At 34.3% G+C, this 19759-nt stretch overlaps 1 long non-coding RNA gene across 1 annotated transcript; it reads right to left on the reverse strand.

Annotated features, from left to right (window-relative positions):
• Window positions 1-11324: 11324 nt before the first annotated feature.
• On the reverse strand, window positions 11325-13070 carry LOC121318237. The gene is made up of 3 exons (XR_005950588.1): window positions 12662-13070; window positions 12148-12243; window positions 11325-11658 (listed from the first exon to the last, which is right to left on the reverse strand). It is a non-coding gene; the product is annotated as an uncharacterized LOC121318237 (long non-coding RNA).
• Window positions 13071-19759: the final 6689 nt, after the last annotated feature.

Genomic DNA, 19759 nt, shown 5'->3' on the forward strand with positions numbered 1-19759 from the left:
TTGAACCTCAATGTATCTTCATGCTTTGTGAGGTCGATCAGTATGCACCGCTTCCACATTCTGACACAAAATCAGTCTTTCTGCAACAGGCTGTGCTGCAATTGGGATCCTTTGTTACGTTTGTTTACTGAAACTATAACAAAGGATAACAGGATTCTGAGTCCCAATGAAAGTATAATATACAGTATGTTAAATTTCCCATAACAAATATACTGTATATTTTTTAAAATAGACATCTGAGGTTCAACATTATGAAAAAGTTAAGTATGTTTATAAAAAGCTAAGTTTTATTGCTAAATTATTTAATTATTAAAAATTACCAAATACTGAAATACAATTATGATGTTTAGTTAATTCCATAAAAAATATTTTTCTATAGAACGAAAACAAAATAAATACAATCTTTACCAGGTTTTCAAATGGTCTCCATGTCAGTCCTTATTATTAACACAATATTAGAATCTAATTACTACATGACTAGGCTTTTTTTCATGGTTATCACAGATTTCACTATTTCTGTGAAATTTGCCCATTACTGTGCAATATATAGTTCCCAGTGAAAATTCTCACTTCTGAAAGAATAGTGTAAATATATATATATATATATATATATATATATATAATATATATCTATATAATATTTATAAACATTTAAAAATAACTATCTCGATATGCGACATTTGAATTTAAAAATATAAACTAATTAGAGCATAAGCGTACATAACTTTATTATAAAAATAACTAGAGCAAAAGCTTATGCTTATTATTTTCTTTATTTTGTGATGAATGTTAGAAATTGGGCTGTATTGTTACTTTACAGCACAATCCACAATTATTCTGATGTATTTAGGGTTCAGACACTTTTCGCCCGGATGGGATTGGTGGGAGGACAGGTTTGGTGTTGGTGCCAGGTTGTGTTTGGAAGCGAGACGCTCCAGGAGAGGCTGGTTTAGGTAGTGCTGATTTCACACCTGGCAGTTCTCATTGGGGTGTCTGGCGTGTTACTGGAATTAATGTAATCTGTGGGTCTATAAAAAAGAGCAAAACATTAAACTTGATAGACCTGAACATCTGTGATTACTCTCCTCTGTCTATATCTATCTCTCTCTCTCTCTCTCTCTCTCTCTCTCTCTCTCTCTCTCTCTCTCTCTCCTTCTGGCCATTACCTAAACAATTTAAACTTGAAGGTTTACTATTATATTGAGATTTTCATAAGCTTGCATTAAAAGTCCTACAAACCTTTCAGACTGTCTAGTTCATATCCCAGTCCTGATATATCCAGGGACTCCACTGCAGGTTCTGCTCCAGTAACCAGACCATTATTTGGGGTGTTGGTACCAGAAACTCTTGCTAAAGAAAAGGCTCCAGCTGATGAGAGCACTGGCAAGCCTGAACTGGCATGAGATTCCACTGAAACGAGGGTGGAGAAAAAAAACAAAAATTGAAACTGCTAAATGTATTTGCAATCACTTGGCAAGAAGCCACATCAGATTCAAAGTTACATTTAGAAACGTAATACATTCAATGACAAGCATTTCAACTAAAAGTCTTGTTCAATGTAGAAAAGCTAGTCATTGAATCTATTACATTTCTGTTAGTATTTCTAAATTTAGCACAATTGAGGAATAACACTATTATTCTGTTGAAATATATCAGTAATGCATCAATAAATACCATATGGTTTGAGTGCCAGTAGAAAACAGCGCCCTATGGTGGTATTAAAATGTCATAGAATGGCCACAGCTATAGAAAGCATAAACGTACCTGGTACTAACTCAAAGCAACTGAAAAAAGGTTTTGCATTTCTGTGTCCTTTGTAAATGCATATAACGTTCCTATTGTCAGAGCACAATCATATTCAGCTGCTCTTCTCCAATGGAGACTGACCTGCTGTCAGGACTGCCAGGAGAGAAGTTCCGATCATGTGTAACATTGCTGCCGCTTGGAAGCATCGAGGAGTAGGAAGCTGGGTCTAGAAGATGCTGGCGAGGACCCAACGATGCAGGAGCAGTGAGTGGACCCCTAATAGGTTCAGGAAAACAACACACAAAAAAGGATAATAACAACAGCTAATATAGGTCATGGTGTTCTAAAATCCTTACGTTATAAATATGTATAGTTTAACAAGGTTAACTTTTACTGGTTTTACTTTTTAATTATAATAACTTGCATGTTTTAAGACAAATCTGTTGACTGAGGGTGGGACTGTGCACTATTTTGTGTTAGCTATCATCTCATTGATACCTTCAACAAACCAGTCACATATTTAGACTTTTCTAGTCTGTGGCCCCCTGGAAACAGCAAGCCCTGGGTCTTTATACATCAGCATTTTCGTTGGCTCATCAAATTCAGGATATCCCTGTAAGGCAGGGGTCTCCAACCCTGCTCCTGGAGAGCCCCTATCCACAGGTTTTATAGGTGTATTTCAATCATCAGTGGCTAAAGATCTGGAACACTTGTTAATCTTGACTAATTAAGCCAATAATTGGTTCAATTAAGTAACTGAGAGATTGGTTGAAATGAAAACCAGCAGCTCTCCAGGACCAGGGTTGTAGACCCCTGCTCTCTTGGCATGATTTATACATACATAACGCTAAACATCGCTGTCCCCAGGGGCTGTTTTGTAAAATTGCCCACATATAGAGTAATAAACAGTGATGTGATGAAACAACTTTAAAAATAGTTAGTAAATCAAGCCTAACATTGGATAACTAGTTTCTGACAAATACTGTCAAGCGTCACTCGACATGTAATACAATCAAGATAAAAATGGGTTGACCTTTTAAACAGACAGGTATACGCACTGGGGCTCCTCCCCTGTAGAGCTTCCCTTGCTGCTTGTTGTCTTCTCTGAATTGAAGCCTGTTCCTGAATTAAAATACATAAACCAATATTTAATCACCTCCAAAATCACAATAATCCAACTCAGACAGCTAATAACGATCAGTAAGAATTTCCAAAAAAGGCCTTTATTTGTTGATGCCAACAGTGGGAAATTGTGTATCTCATATGTTATGGAACTATGCAGTGTTCACAATACATTTTTTGAATGCTGCATGATAGACTTAAATGTTTAACTGTTTTTATAGCAGTTAAGCTAGTTTGTTAATTATAACAGATTACAGAATGTATTCTTTTTAATAACTGGTAATGTAATTGTCACACATTATGCAGGATTAATCAGCAAGAGTTCTGGACAAATCTGTAATAATGAGAAAAAAAGTAATGAATGTGTAATAACGTACAAATACAATTAGTATACAATTACAGAAACAAATCAGAAAGACAACTTCAAACTTACAGACCATGTTTGAGCCCTAGTACTTAATAAAGATAATAATTACAATGGTGTTCAAGTTTTAAAACAGCTCTAGCCTTCTTCCAATTAAAATTGTAGTGTTTCACCTTGAGAGCAATCAACATAATTTAAGTTCAAACCGAAAGCTGAAAAACGATGCATGTGTAAAATCTGTAAATTAGATTTTATTTTTCAAATTCTGGATCTGCCATTTCATGATCAAAAATGTCATTGTTTGAAAGCTTTGTTTTGAAAAGACCATGACAAATCACCTGTGTTATTCCTGGAGGACACCTTCAGACCTCAGCTCAAAGCTATACCGTTTTGTTAAACCAATGTTAAAGTCAGGTTGCTTCGCCATGTTTCATTTACAGAACAATGACACAGAAACAAGCTATGGACATGCATTCAAATGTTTCCAGTTGTCATTTTTCAAGCCTGCCATGGGCCATAAAAAGGCCTTATTGATTTTGTGTGTAAGTATGTTTAAATCTTGTGAATGTAAAAAAAATAATAAAATTAAAAAAAATTGAAATGTTGTTACAGCTAGGAGACAACACTTTAAAAAAACCCTGTTAATGCTACAAAGCAGGTAACAGAGAATAAGTGCTAATTGCATTTAAGTGTAAAAACGCTGTTAAAATCTGGAGAGACACTGCATTTGAAACTATACTACATTGAACGTCTAATCTTTAAAGTAAATCAACAAAGGAAAACTAACAGATAAAATGTGTTAACAGTGACAGCAATATTCCTACCGCTGGGATATTTGGTGCTAAAAGAGCAGCCTGTATTCTGGCTGAGTAGTTCCTGCTGGTGGAGTCAAAGAGTTCCTTAGCCCCAGTAGACCTAGCAAGTTTGCTGACATTCACTCCACTGGATGAGGATCTGTCTCTAGCTGTAACAGGAGATTCTCTGGCAGCACCTTGCAAAAGAAGAACAAAATCACACAATGTTAATTGGAATATACCATTTTACATGTACTCCATGTTTGCATCACACATAGAATGCGGTATCTTTTGAATAAATTAAAAACACTTAACATTTTCAATCACGGTTATCACATATTATCTAGGTATGAATACAGTATGAATACAGTCTTAAACTGCAGGGAATGTTAATCAAAAATCTACCAGAAAGTATAAATTAGTATGTTTTTAAAATACAAAACAAAATATAAGTTGGTTTTGAGCATCAAGGAAAAATGCAAAAGCTATATAGAGTATACTGTATATAATGCTTTATTTAAAGCTTACGTTAGAACTGCAGTATTTATGGGAAGAAGTGCCTTTAATGTTTATGATTAATTAGGTGCTTGCAAGAATTCTACATGCCATACACAGCTTGGGGTACAGAGGAAATAGCTACCATGTCTACATTTCGTCCCAACTATATTAAGCTTGAATCTCCAGACAGGAATTAAATATTTCTAGAATAAAACTGTACTGTATATGAAATTGTATGTTAAATTGCTTCCAGTTTTTTGGTGTTTGTACAATCATATGATGAGCATAGACATAAAATAAACTGCACAAAGCTAGCTCAGTGCGGCATCTGTTTTAATCTGATTTACTGCTCCAAGTTACAAGTGATGATTGTTTTTGATCAGACAAAGTCAAGGCCAATCCATTCTAGTGACAGTTTGATTGCACTCACCTGTGTATGTTTGGTCTCTGGCTGTGGCTCCTGCATTTTCAAACCTTTCCTGTGCTCCCAGACCCAAGTATTCTCTCACTAACTGATTCAGGTTTATCTAAGCATCTTGAAGATCATCTACATGTACAAGGGAAATGGAGAATTTGAATTTCATATTATATTAAATCATGTAATAAATACTTACACAAGTGTCCTTCAATAGGTGATGTGCAATATCTCTTAAATAGCATGTTCTCTCCTTAAGCACTTAAAGGTTCAAATGGTAAAACATATATAAAACATTTCACCTTTGTCGACTTGACCTTTTTATAAGTTTTACCCATGATTGAGTGTTTTTGAAGTTGTTTTCTTAATTTTCTTAAAATCTATTGCTTTTCATGCTTTCTCTTATTAGTATTTGTCAATGTTTTTTTATGCATGTGAAGCAATTTGTGACAGTTTTTATTGTGAAATGTGCTATATTATTATTATTATTATTATTATTATTATTATTATTATTATTATTATTAATCTTTACTGCTTACGATAGTAATACAGGTATTCAGTAAAGATTAAGGCTTGCTTACTACAGGGAATAACAGTATCAAAGAATCCTGGGAAATCCCTATTCATTTTAATGTAGGTGTCAACTCTGGAAACAGACATCTCAATTTGTGCTGAGTGAGACACAACAGTAGGGAAAAAGGATAAATATATGACATCCAAAAGTGGTAGTGTTTTGTTGAGTTGCAGAAAGGCAGCACACAGCCCTGTAAAACTCAAAAGGTCTATAAATGTCCTTCATACAAAGAACAAGCCTGGCTATCACAGTCTCTTTGACAGTTTTTTGTTTGTTTGTTTGTTTGTTTTTTTGTCTTATAAACTTCATTCTCAATTAAAGGTGTAATATTCTGGAATTCATTAACATATTATATAAAAATACTCATGAACTTAGGAATTTTGCCTATAAACTTAAAGTATGGTTAAAATCAAAACAAACATGCATTCATTGATTGGGAGGGTTGTATTGTTTTTTATTCTGCAATTGGTTGTTGATTGGCTTATCTTTGTTCTCAACTGCCCAGGGACTACCAATGAAAATTAGCTTTTAGCTAAATGTGGGTACAATGCATCAAAAATTGTACAATGTCCCTGTCAAATAAACAGAATAAATAAATAAATAAATATGCTTGAACTAAACTATTACATTTCAAATTTTGATTTCTTACCTCTAGCTCCATATGAACACAACATGCCAGCCCCTCCCTTGCTGCAACTTCAATAGCATCCCTGGTCAGCCCATAGTAATGACCACCATATTTCATGGTCTGAATAAACCTTCCCTTTGAAAGAAAAGACAAAAAAAACAAATTACAGAACTGCTTGTGTTTTAAATTGACTACAGCCAGAAGGCTCTATTTAAATGTTAGTTAAAGCTGCTTAACATTTTTTTATGATTAAAAAAACAGATCTTGAATAGAGACAAAAAATAAAAAATAAATTAATTACAAATGTAATATAAAAACATTTTGTATTCATTTTTGGGTCAGTTATTTGATTTCTAAATTACTTAATTGTAAAAACTAAGCACAATCAATACAGTTTTATATTGTAATATCTACATTAACAATAACACAGAAGTTTATTTGTTTGATCACAAGTCCATGCACTGGCAAGGTTTGGTTGAATGGTAGATATCCATGACTACTAAATTCACCCAAAAAAAAAAGAAAACTCAGCACTGCTATGGGTATCATGTCCTCAAACGCCTCCTCAGAGACAAAGTGATAATCACTTCCACCCACCTCAATGAAATATGGACTCCTTGTGGTCTGGAAGGCACTAAAGAAATATTACAATACATCGAAGCAGAAAAATCACATGCCTTACAAATATGACACACATAGATCTTTGCAAATCCCTTCTTTCCAGAACCAATCCTTCCAAAGTATGTCTGCGGGAAGTGATGATGAGATCCAGACATTTCATAATGTCAAAGTGCACAGGAAAAAGGTGATTTATGGGGATGTCCAGATTTTTATGTCTATAAATATGTGTGGCAAAGTGGTTAACAGTGTGCAGGTGCAGGAATGCAGCAGTGATCAATGAACAGACAAAAAACGAGAATCCAGGTGCAATAGTATTTTATTTGTAATTCCAATGGTCTGATGACACAGAACACAGATTGGTCCGAAATAATAGTCCCGATCTTTTACACCCACACGTAACACAAACATAATCATCAGTGCACATGCGTTTTAATAAATAATACACATCATACAGAAGTATTTTTTCCATAGTTATCACATATTTCTGTGAAATGTACCCATTGCCATGTGATATTAAGTTCCTTGTAAAAAAGTGACCATTTCTGAAAAAATAGCGTAAATATACAGATATTTTATCACTTAAAAAGAAATACAGCAAAAGTTTGCCTTATTGACACATGACCTTTTACATTGCATTTAGGAACCTGGCAGATGGTTTAGTTTGCTTCCGCTAAACGATTGAATGTAAGGCATAGAACTGTATGATTTCTTAAAAATGTCTTCAAAGAAAAAGACAACAGCTGCGACAAAGATTTGACAAATTTATGCTAAAGATCGCTCTGTCCAGTACAAGAAGTGGACCTTTCATTTGTCTGTTGTTATTTTTTGCATGTATTTATGTTTTTATTTGATTTGATAATTCACTGATGGTGAAAACAGAAAGTCTTAAACTTTGGACATAAAAAATTAAATATTCTACAATTTAGCACTTCTGTTTTTTATGAACATTTCTTGTATAATAACACTAGAGAAAATTATTTTGAACGTGATAATGCAATTTTTTTCTTCTCTAATAAATATTGATTAAGCATGAAATATTGTATCTTGAAATACCTATTTTTTAGACCGTGAAATAAGCAATTTTTTATAGCAAAAAAAAATACAGCCCTCAACATACATTATAGTAACTTACATACTTATTTGTACAACATTACCTGTGAAGGTTACAAAGTTATCCACTGTTATTAAATATAGAGGGAGTGTATTTAATTTCCTCAGAGGGTATACCCCCATATTCATCACAGCACATGTATTTTTCAAATATTTTTTCATGTAAACAAAATGCAGGATTATAACAAAAATGTGCCAAAGAAAGTGGTTTAAACATTTTGATTTTATAAGCAAAGAAAATAGGATTCTACACAAGTTATTCATACTGTTGTGAAAAGTGTCCTTTTAAGGGATATTATTTTTCCAGGAAAACCTGAAAATAGATTTAGTAAATCCAACACCTGGTTCACCGACAGGCTGCAGCATATGGTTTGAATTATTTAAATTTAAAGCAATATTTTACTACATACTGAAAAGTTTCCATCATTAACATAATGTCAAATTATGGCTTTAGTAACATAACACAGACATTGGGGTTATCAGATAGTGTTAACTGTTTGTCATTACAGCATTGAAACTGGAACTATTGATCATAGATTAGAAGATTACATGAAAAGTCAAAGAAAAGGCTACAATATTTATGAAATAATTCAATTTTCTAACAATCTTTCAGTTTAACAGCTGTTAATGAACAAGAAAATTGTGTGTTGGCTCCCGTTGAACAATATATTAAACAAGGATTGAGCAACCTGAGCTAGCCGCAAGACCCACTTATGTAACAGCTCTTTTAGATGATGTTGAATTCTTCAATTTTGCTAATGAGCTTGCTATTTTATATGCACAAGCTTAACAATTAATAATGTTAAACATTGACAACAGGCTTTAACAATGTTTAAGGACAAAATGTATTTGTATTTGCAGAATAAGTAAAGGTGTTTCTATTTAAAACATTCAGATGTGTGGCTTACAGAAATAATGTGTGGAGGTGTGACCTGATCAACAAAACACCCAAAACAGAAGGTTGTTCACCCAGTATTCCACATCATGTTCAAATTATACTCTATTACTGCCGTAAAACACGATAATATTGATGAAGGCAATCTTCAGCACCTGGGCAAGTATAGTGTGTATAATCAAAGGCACGGCATCTTTCTTTTCTTTAACTTCTGTGAGGCCACCACTGGCTTACAGTACATTTCCATTATTATTATTGGTTTATATACTTGACTAAAATTCTGTACTTGGAAAAAGTATTGCCTTGTAAATATATTAGCCAGGTTTTATGGCTGAATGCCTACAATTTTAAACGTACCTGCTGAGGATTTATATGGCTTGGCCTTATGGATTCCAGATTCCTAATTATCATTCCAAGGCATGAAAGGGAGCAATAAGTTAAGTGTCTTAACAGAAATAAAAATGTACCTTGTTGTTCTGTCCCCTCCGGTTTCAAAAAGGGGAATTATTAACGGTCCTTCTGGGTTATTTTAGATATTACAGTGTACCCCTGCTGGATATATATCCCTGGTGAGTGCTGCACTATGTGACAGATGGCATTGTGAGACAGAATGAGAACTTGTACCGGTAGATTTTAGCAGAAGGTGCTGCATGTTGTTAAGAACAGCATGTAGCCATTTCTGAACAAGCAATTTTAATGCAACACATATATGTGGTAAGTAAAGCTGTTATCACATATTGCCATAAAAACGCTTTCAAAAGCCTATACAGTTATGCAATCTAAGATATAAAGTTGCTTGAAATAGTATCATTTTTAAGTCAATTGTGCATGATTTATACATTGTTTGATTATTTATGTTCAATTTTCAAATAACTTTTTTATTAACATTAGAGAATGAGGTTCTAAAACAGTTCTACAGTTACAGTATATTCTAGCAGTAATCTATTTGTCACTGTGACTGATTTGTTCTGTGCAGTATGAGCTGAACCCCAGGACAGCTGCCAGTGGGATATGTACCTTCTTTCAGCGATCGGTTTTATGTTCTGTGGGCATCTGCTCTTTTTCAAGGTAATTTAATGCATCAATCATTGCAGCTTTACAGCAGTTTAAAGTGATAACAGATGCCTTGACTTAGCCATATGCAAAAGTTACTGAATTCCCGGCACACTTTGTGAGCAAGTTCCCAGTTTCCACAAGCCTGGGGGCCTGTCAGAGCCAGCATAGGATAAGGGGCATCCAGGCTGGGTAAGGTGCTATGGGAAAAAAAGTTTGAAATTCTGTTTGATCACTAAAAGTAGACGTAACTATCCTTAGCTAAAAGTCATGCACCTCTGAAAGTCACACATAATCATTGTAACTAATACGTGTCAAATGCAAATCAATTTTAAGTGCAATAAATTGTTGCCAATCTGTCCTTCTAAAGGGGGTGTTAATTATTCTCTGGCAGCAGTCACATTAGTTTACAAAGTTTGGGACTGATATACACTGGCACCAGCCAATCTGCATGAAAAGCAGGGCAGTCTGCCCTCTGTGGTTGGCTGAACAAAAAAAATACTTGTGATTTTATCATGTTACCAAACTTCAGTCTACCGTGAGCACTAAATTTAATACCTACATTAATTATGACTGTAGTTTTCACTTAGATATAATATACTTTCTGTATGTAGCGTAATTAATCAGATGTGCACTTGTTTTAACTTGCTTTACTTATCTGTTGTCCTGGTTACAGCCAGCCTCCTAACAGTACTATGCCGATACAATTAAATGCCTTTTAAGTATTTCCATCAATAAATAAGTTTGTTAAATATATACAGTATAACAGTCCAAAGACATTTTAAATTAATTTCCTTCTATAGCTAGATCACTGTACAATATACTTAATGGCTTTCAGTGTAAAAAATCCCAGTATTAGGCATACAAGTCAGGATGTGATTGCCACCTATAGTTAAAAACTAACAGTCACAATGAGATTTCAAATTTACCTGCCTTAGATTATAGACAACATGTGTCATGTGATCTTGGGCAGCAGTTACTTCAGGAGCTGGGGCATATTTATTCACTGCTGCCATGTAAACTGACAGATAAGAAATATTGTATGGAGGGTAATTAGAGCCGAAATTAATACATAAATGAAAAAATAATGAAATAAATACATAAATAAAAATAAAAATAAAAATATGTTACATTTAGTTTTTTTTTTTTTTTTTTCATTTTGGCACAGTCTTTTCACTCTAGTATATCTCATTGAGGGTCAATCATACTGGAAGGGCGGGACATTGCGGCTGGTGAGTTCAGTTATCTACTAACTGGTCTGCTGGTTAGAGTTAGCGTAGAACTGAGAACTGACAGCTGAAGAAACCATTCAAATTACCATCCTCAAAAAGAGGTTGCTAAAGAGGTGAACATTTAACTCATTTTAAATAAAATAAATACAAAAAAAACTGCTAAAAGGATTGTAAATTCCACAACTGCATAGTTGAAGTAAATAAATGCAATGTACTTCAATTTTTATTTATTTATTTATTTATTTATTGTTTTATTTTGGCATGAATTATCCTCCACTGTATTGTACTGAAAACAAATAAACAACACAAATGCTCAGCAATATTTCTGCTATTTCAAACAATTTCTCTAGCTGTCTTCTTCATTTTTGTTATTATGTACAGTTGTTATAGAGTTTAGCTATCTCTCTGCCACAAATGAATCAAAACCTAAACTTTATAGAATGTATGCCAGTAACCACACTTCACGCAATCTTGACTTGAAGATATTTTTTTGATGAAAATATGTCACAACTGTATATCTGTTCTTCATCTTTCACAGGCTCTAGATCCAAAACAGTCAGTCTTTGAAGAATAAACAGGAGAGAAGAGACGATAATCAGGCTGCTCCTAGAATTAAGATTAAATGGTACTGTTTATAGCAAAAGCAAAAAACAAAAAGTCTGAGGTTTACAACCAGACTAAGACTATACTTGCCAGCATTTGGAAACTGTTCAGCAGGACACTTGTCTCTTGGAGGGGGGGTAGGGTTATACGCATCATACACATAGGGGGAGTCATACGATGTATCCCTTCAACTCATCACCACACGAACAGCATGACAGTAAACATAGACACACTGAAGCGTTCTTCCCTTTGTATATCGGTAAGTTAGTGATCAGCAAATGTGTCAGCCGCACGAAGAACAGAGCGTTTTCACTAATTCTACTGTGCAGAATAAAGGAATTTTTTCCTATGTGTAAATATCGGGACTGTCCCGACCATACAGGGACTGTTGGCATGTATGTAAGAAGTGTCTTTAGTTTTAGTTACAGATGATATTTTCAAACAAGCACACAAAGATATCACATTTGGTCAAATTGATTTGGATTCTCTTACCCGAACAGGGTTCCTCAGCAGATTTAATACTTGAAGCAGAGGTAGTTCCTGAATGTGTGTAACTTCATTTATCTCTTGGATCTATTTAGTTTAAAGCTATTAAAACAGAACCAATTAAACATTTCAGTTTAGACAGTCCTAAAATAAACTGAACCCCCATAATTCCCAAAAGTGCTAAAATATTTATACTATGCAGTTGTTTTTCTACGTTATACCTACGGTCAGTATATTTTGTGCTGTAAAATGAACTATTGGTTATTACATTTTTGCTAAATTGAAAATAAAACACTAATTATTGTTGATAACTTTGTTTGCCTGAATAACAGCATCAGTTCTATCCTTAATGGAATTTTATATAGTACATTATTACTTTCTTTTTTTTTTTTTTTTACAGAGCAAGTACTTATATTCTGCCTGGGTTGCTTAGCAACAGCATTCAAGTTCATTTTGTCTCGCTGTCAAAGATGCATGCTTGACAGAACATTTTTTTTAAATGTAAATGGGTAGACCTTACCTGAGATTGTCCTCAAGATCAACGGTTTCAAGCAGATTGTGATTCTCCAGCCCGCAGACTCTGGATTTTATTAGAGGACAAGTCCAAGGTCTGCAAAGTTTGAAGCTTCTCTAAGTTTGATATTTTCTGGACCTGGTTGCCCCTCTAGGAATTCAAATTAAACAGTCATTAAATGAAAACAGAAACTATGCTCTAATGAACTTATAAAAATCTCCATGACTTCTTCAATCTTTAACTAACAAGTACCTTGATAGATGAAGGCTGGGTGCTGAAATTATTCCAGCACAGTTATTCAACAAAACTATTTACTTGTACTTTGCCCCCCTGTTAGAAAGTTATGAATTTTAATCTCAGTGCTTGCCAGTCAGCCTGTCACCTGTGCTGAAGCTTCAGCAGGAGCACACTCGGGTTCTTGTTTGCGTACAGCAGGGGGCCTGTGACCAGCCAGCCCTCAACGCTCTGGAGCCAGTGGCTCACTGACGGCCCAAGAGTGGACAATGACAGGGGCTTGCTGCGAGAAAGCTTGAAAGTACTCCAGGTTCACCCTTACCCAGCAGCATCCACTGTAGGTAATTGATAACGGAATATTTCCAACAGCTGATTTAGAATAAATGCTGATGTAAAGGACAACAAAAATGTAATTAAAAATGTGAGGCGTTGGATCCATGCTGGTATGCCATATGTCCGTATATATAATAGTGTTGCATCTGGTTGTCACATTGAATAGCAAACTGAACTGGATACAAAAAAAGGGACATATATTTTCTGTATACAAAAATGAATTCCAGGGCAAAATGTAAAGGGGAATGGCATATCAGTTTGAATGGTTTATAAACATGAAGCAAAATAGATATGTGAAAAAAGATAATTGATACAGTATGTGCAAAGGATAAAACAAAATGTCAGTGTAACTTAATTTTTACAGGACACCACATGCATTTTAACTTGAGAGAATCATAGAATACAGCTGTGTACGAACTGTAAAGACATTCAAACCATATGATTTTATTGATATTATAGGCAGGAGTTGTGACAGCAGAATGATTAATTTGAACCGGACATCACCAGTAATGAAACTCTACTGAAAACTACCTTTATACATACAAGCCAGGGTTTATATACCCCTGCAAATATGTAGTTACTAACTCAGACAGTTTCTGGGATATAAGAGGCTTTGACACTGCACTGTGGTGGCAGTAACTACGCAAAAAGATACATTTTTCTAGTGCAATACTAGAATCACTATACAGTACAGAACAGTATGAAGCCAAGATCTCAACATTTTTATAATCTTGGTACTAAAAAGTCACATGACCCCAGGTGTACAATTCTCAGCAAAAAGGTGCAGGTACTTGTATGCACAGCTGGGTGTAAACATTTTAAAAATTTAGACAGTTTGAGTGCCAATGAATAAATACTTTAAAAATGTATACATATTGGTACATGATACATTTATAAATACAAAATAAGCCTTAAAAAATAACTGATCAATTATAATCAATTCACCATAAACAAAGATTCTGAAAATACTGAAAGTTTGGACCCTCTGCTTGTATCACTCAGTCATGTACTGTAATATAACACTTAAACCTTAAATGACAAGCATGAAGAAATATTACACTATGCAGTAACTTCTGTAGAACGGGTGTTTTGTTTCAAGATATCCTAAAAAAGGCATGATGTTATAAAAAATTGTATAAAAAAAAAACAGCTGTGCTATGAAAACATTATACAGAATGGTCTAAGTCAAACAATACACAATAGGGCTAAAATACCCCTCAAATTTATTATGTAACAGGCACTACTACTACTAATGATGTACTTGGCCATTTTAATCTCCATAGTATTCTCTGAAATCATCCCCATACTTTCCAGACCCTGGGTACTCACCTACAACAAGACCTGGCTGTGCCTCAATGACAGCCTTGGATTAGAACATATATCCCTGTTTCTTTTATTTATTTTGTACTTATTACTTATCTTACAATAATATGCTCTGTGTGCTTCTTTGTTGTGTTTCTGTATAGATTAATTACCATGATCTATTCCAGAAAAAAGTTTTTTCAGGCAGAAACTGCATAAAAGTAAACTTTAAAAAAAAAATGTATCCCTGGTATCGTGGTTTCTGCACAAGAAACAAAGTGGTAAAAAAAACATTTATTTTTCATAAAGCAATATCATTACTGTGGTTTACTTCTGCCTTTTTTTTTTTTTTTTTTTTTTTTAGATGTGCACGCAAGTGAAAACTCACATTTAACTTAAATAAACTCTTCAAAATGTTTTAGAAAAGGAGACATTGTACAAAGATTACAGTCCTCATACCAGAAAATACTAGGATCACAACGAAAGAAAACGTTGATCACTATGTTTAACATGTACCTTGCAAGTTGGGCCAATGTTTGAAAAGCGTGAAGCACACCTCCACCTGTATCTCGATTCTTCCCTTGTTGATCAACGAATGAGCACTGACACAACGCGAAATTGGCGGAAATTTGTGACTCATGCCAAAATGAAATCTGATCAGAATGAAAGCTCGGCCAATCAGCATGCAGTGATTATACTGATGTTAATGATGGCCAATAGCAGCTAACAGAAATAGAAGCAGTATGATGAAACAGAATGCAAGCAGCACAAACTGTGCTGAATGAAAGCGCGTTTGAAAAACGTTGCGCTAGTGGACTCTGTGAGTGGATGGAATGCATCCGCGTTGGATGAAAAGCAGATTAAATAAATCCTGATAGCCAGTACCGGCACCAAAATAAGTCCCGGTACTGAGTACCGACAGAATTTTACCACTGGCCAACATGAAGGGTACCATTCTTTTTTTAATATACTAACTATACAGCTATGCAGACTATACAATTTGAAATATCTTGGTTAGTGGAGATTTACTTTTACAAAATAAAGAAGTAAACCTTATTTCATACTCAATAACATTCCATTATCAGCAATCTATCATTTCCAACCTGGCAAGCAGACAGCTCTGGAAAGCTGCTGTTAAAACAGTTCATTTCAACAGGTCAACCTTTCATTTTATAAATCCTCATTTTCTATTTTCTGGATTCCACCTTGACACTTGCAATACTTCTTTATGAAATTCACCTAATAAAACAAAGCATTACCAAAAGGAAAGTACATTTATAACTCTTCTGAGCAAGAGAGTGACAGTATGGTATGTTATTTAATTGAAAGTTCGAAGCATACTGGAAGTACAACTGAAGAATTTCACTTACCAGACAAAGCTTTAGTTTAGTAATATTTGAGATCCTGCTATTTGCCAGACTGATGCAGGTTAGGTTGTTGCAATTCTCCAAGCCTTGAATTTCACTGATGTCATTGTCAGTCAGTTGAAGAGCAGTGTTAAGAAAATAATTGTAAGTTATGGGTGACCTAGACAGCACTTATCATGACCACTAGAGAAAGTGTTAAGACAAATTATGACAGCCCATCAAGCTATTACTGGTTCAACTCTTTCATACTTAAGTTTGTGCAAATGAAAGCTGATGGATTGACAGCAATGGAGAAGATTGTAACTTCTGGCTACAGAACAGATGGTTGGTTTTAGATCAGAATACATATTTAGAGTGTTAGTAAATCAATCATTTTCAGCAGTGAATCAATCATTCAAATGACTGGGTTGCAGAAAACTGTGCTACCCACCTCTCTGGTTTGTGTCTGAACATACCAAACTGAAAGACAAAGTTTTCACACTCCATCATCCATAAATTAGAATAATGTATATTGTTTGAAAAGGGAATAGACATATGATTGATGACTGAAACTTAAATTGCCTTTTATTATGCCTGCAGGGTCCCAAGTAAGGCCAGTCAGTCAGTAGCTTTTCAAGTAAATTGGAGAACTGTCACTCAAATAGACTGACAAAATGACTACCTGTCAGCACTATGAACACAACATACAGTAAATTCAGTCAGTCTTCAGATTTTTAATTCACAGTAAAGAACTAAGTAGAGCCTTCCACTTTCATATTTTTTACCTTGCAAACATTTTGAGTGTTTCTTATTGCAATGAAACACACAGTTTTATAGCAGCTGATGTTCAAGAGTCAGTACCGTTGTAAGAGTCATTGCCACCTAGTGAGCGTCTACTGCGGACTCTGAAAAATGTGAACATGTAATTTGAAGCAGCAACATGCCAGCAGCAGATGAGAAATAAACAAAGTGTTTGATTGATCCATTGTACTCTCTAGCAGCTTGTTCGGTATGTTTTAACAGACGTTCTGTTTCTTATCTTGCCATTGTTTTGTCCTAAACTACAGCACCTTTGCATACTGGATGGTTTCACAGAACACAAACTGATTAAACTGGCATAAACAGTTACTTAGAACTGAGTTTTGTAATAAAGTCAATCAGCTACAGCATATTAACCTTAATTGTCAAATATGTCAAATTCATTTAAAAGGTAAGCTGAGGAATCTGTCATTAATTCATACAAGCTTAGGTTGGTTTATTACAGATGACTTTTCAAAGTTTAAAGGACTCCAGAGTGTGAATTATTTATAACTGAACTGCCTTGAAGCCACATCTATCCTCTAAACCAAAGTCATTGAATTATACCATGTAACTAATATAACTGTCTAAGTACAACTAACAAATTGCAGGAAGCCTAGTGACAAGTTTGTATTTTAACAGAGAACTGTCAACACTTCCAATACCTCTGATAAATATGTCTCTTACCTACAAAAAACCCAGTACTTAAATATTTGTTTTTAACCCTAAATGCAGGTCCCTTCGATCACTGTTTACATTAATAAAACCCATGAATATTTACTGTAATTCTACAATACACCTATAATACTTTTTAATGCATCTCTCATGTAAAAATGCCTCACCACTATTCTAACAGAGTGGTGTCTCCCATGAGGAAAATAAACTGCATTTCACATCCACTAATGGTACTTTTTATAATGGTGAACGGTCAGTTCACTTTGTAAGTGCTGTTACGGGCTTTCAATAAAACTGGAGAAAAAAAACAACATCTAGAACATTTTTGTGCATGCAATGTAAAAACGCTCTGGGTACACAGTATTCCTGTATTTTATTTTTGTCCTTGAACTCATTTAAAAATAATGGTTTCCAACCATGATCCTGTATTTGGTATGATACATTAAACCAAGATATCATGTTGGCACTCTTTCAGAGAAGATCAGGGTGTTATCGACGATGTTTTTGCTAAATCTCAGTATAGGTCCCTAAAATTATACATCAAATACTGACTAATTAAAAACAAAACAAAATAAAACAAAAAAAACCCTCTGTAAATAGAAGGTTGTTAAGGTATCTTTAAAAAAAAAAAAAAAAAAACATTAAACCTGGAGACACATTCCAGGGGATATACATTTTTCACATTTTATATATCTATATATATATATATATATATATATATTATATATATATATATATATATATATAGAGAGACGAGAGAGAGAGAGAGAGAGAGAGAGAGAGAGTTTCACTACAGTATGAGATAATATATATTGTGGAAATTCAATTTGTGTATGTGTATATATATATATATATATATATATATATATATATATATATATATATATATATATATATATATCTATTATATAGATATATATATATATATCGATACCATCCAGTATCAACTTGTGCAGAGACTAGTAAGCAGATAGGTCTTTCATTTCAGTCATATGGTTTTTTTTTTTTTCAGAAATTCCTTTGTAGACTTCACAGAATGCTTAGGGTCATTATCCTGCTGGAATACAAACCACCCAATAAGCCTTGTGCACTGGGTAAGAAATGCAAAACTTCTTGATATTTTGCAGCATTCATTGATCCTTCTACAATGTAAAGATCACCATTGCTTGAGGAAGAAAAACAAAACCATACCATCACACAACCTCCACCATGTGTAACACTGGGCATGATTAATTTTTCTTTAAATTCTTCCCCTCTCTTCCTCCAAACATATTGTTGCTTTCTTGGATGAAAAAAAACTTTTTTTTTGGATTCAACTAGCCATAGAATTTGGTTGAAGAAATCACCTGCTGCCCTCTGCAAGAAAGCGCAAACTGGGACAGAAGTTCACCTTTCAGCATGACAACAACTCAAAACACACAGCCAAAGCTACACTGGAGTGGCTAAGGAACAAAAAGGTAAATCTCCTTGAGTGGCATGACTTAAAGATTGCTGTCCATCAAAGCCCCCCAAGGAACTTGAACAGTTTTTTAAAGAAGAATGGTCAATATTGCCTATGGTCAAATCTAGGTGTTTAAAGTTGGTAGAGACCTATCCCAGCAGACTCACAGCTGTAATTGCTGCCAAAGGTGCTTCCACCAAGTATTAACTCAGAGGGGTGCAGACTTATCCAATTATGATCTTTCAGTTTTGTATTTTTAATATATAATTCTTTTTTCCCCTTAACAGTGTGGAGTATGGTGTGTAGATAAGTGGAAAAAAATCCTCATTTAAATGCATGAAACTCTGAGGCACTGACACAACAAAATGTGAAAAAAGTTCAAGGGGGTGTAGACTTTCTATGGGCACTGTTTGTATATATTATACAGGCAATCCTCGACTTACGACGCACGGCACTTTATTATCCTGCTTCTAATTTACAATATCGATACGGCATTTACATCTATAAAACGTTGGTCTATTACTGCATGTTAAATATATGGCTGCTGAAGAGCAGCTCCTGAGCTTTCACGAAAATATCATAACCAAACCAAAAACACTGTCCTCACGAAATTACATCTCAACAGTGCCAATAAAGGGTGAGAAAATGTTTTTTAAATTCTTGTCTGGAAATTCAATTTTCAACGTTTTAAGAATGTTTAAATCCTCTCTGTGGTTGTTTTTAATCTTTGTTATTTGTTGTTGTGTTTTAATAGTAACCTTGCTTTGACATGGTGCCCCTGAAAACTATCCTGTGTAAATGTGTGTAAATACTGCTCTCAGGCCATGTGAGATAGCTCTTACAAGGATTTCTGCTGTAGCTGTTGTTATAAAAAAAAATAAAATAAAAAAATAATAAAAACCGTGAAGTCACACATTTATTGCAATGTTTACACCGTGTAACAAAAAAAAAAAAAAAAAAATGTTCCTGGGTAGT

This window comes from Polyodon spathula, chromosome 7, assembly GCF_017654505.1.
Source record: "Polyodon spathula isolate WHYD16114869_AA chromosome 7, ASM1765450v1, whole genome shotgun sequence".
NCBI lineage: Eukaryota > Metazoa > Chordata > Actinopteri > Acipenseriformes > Polyodontidae > Polyodon > Polyodon spathula.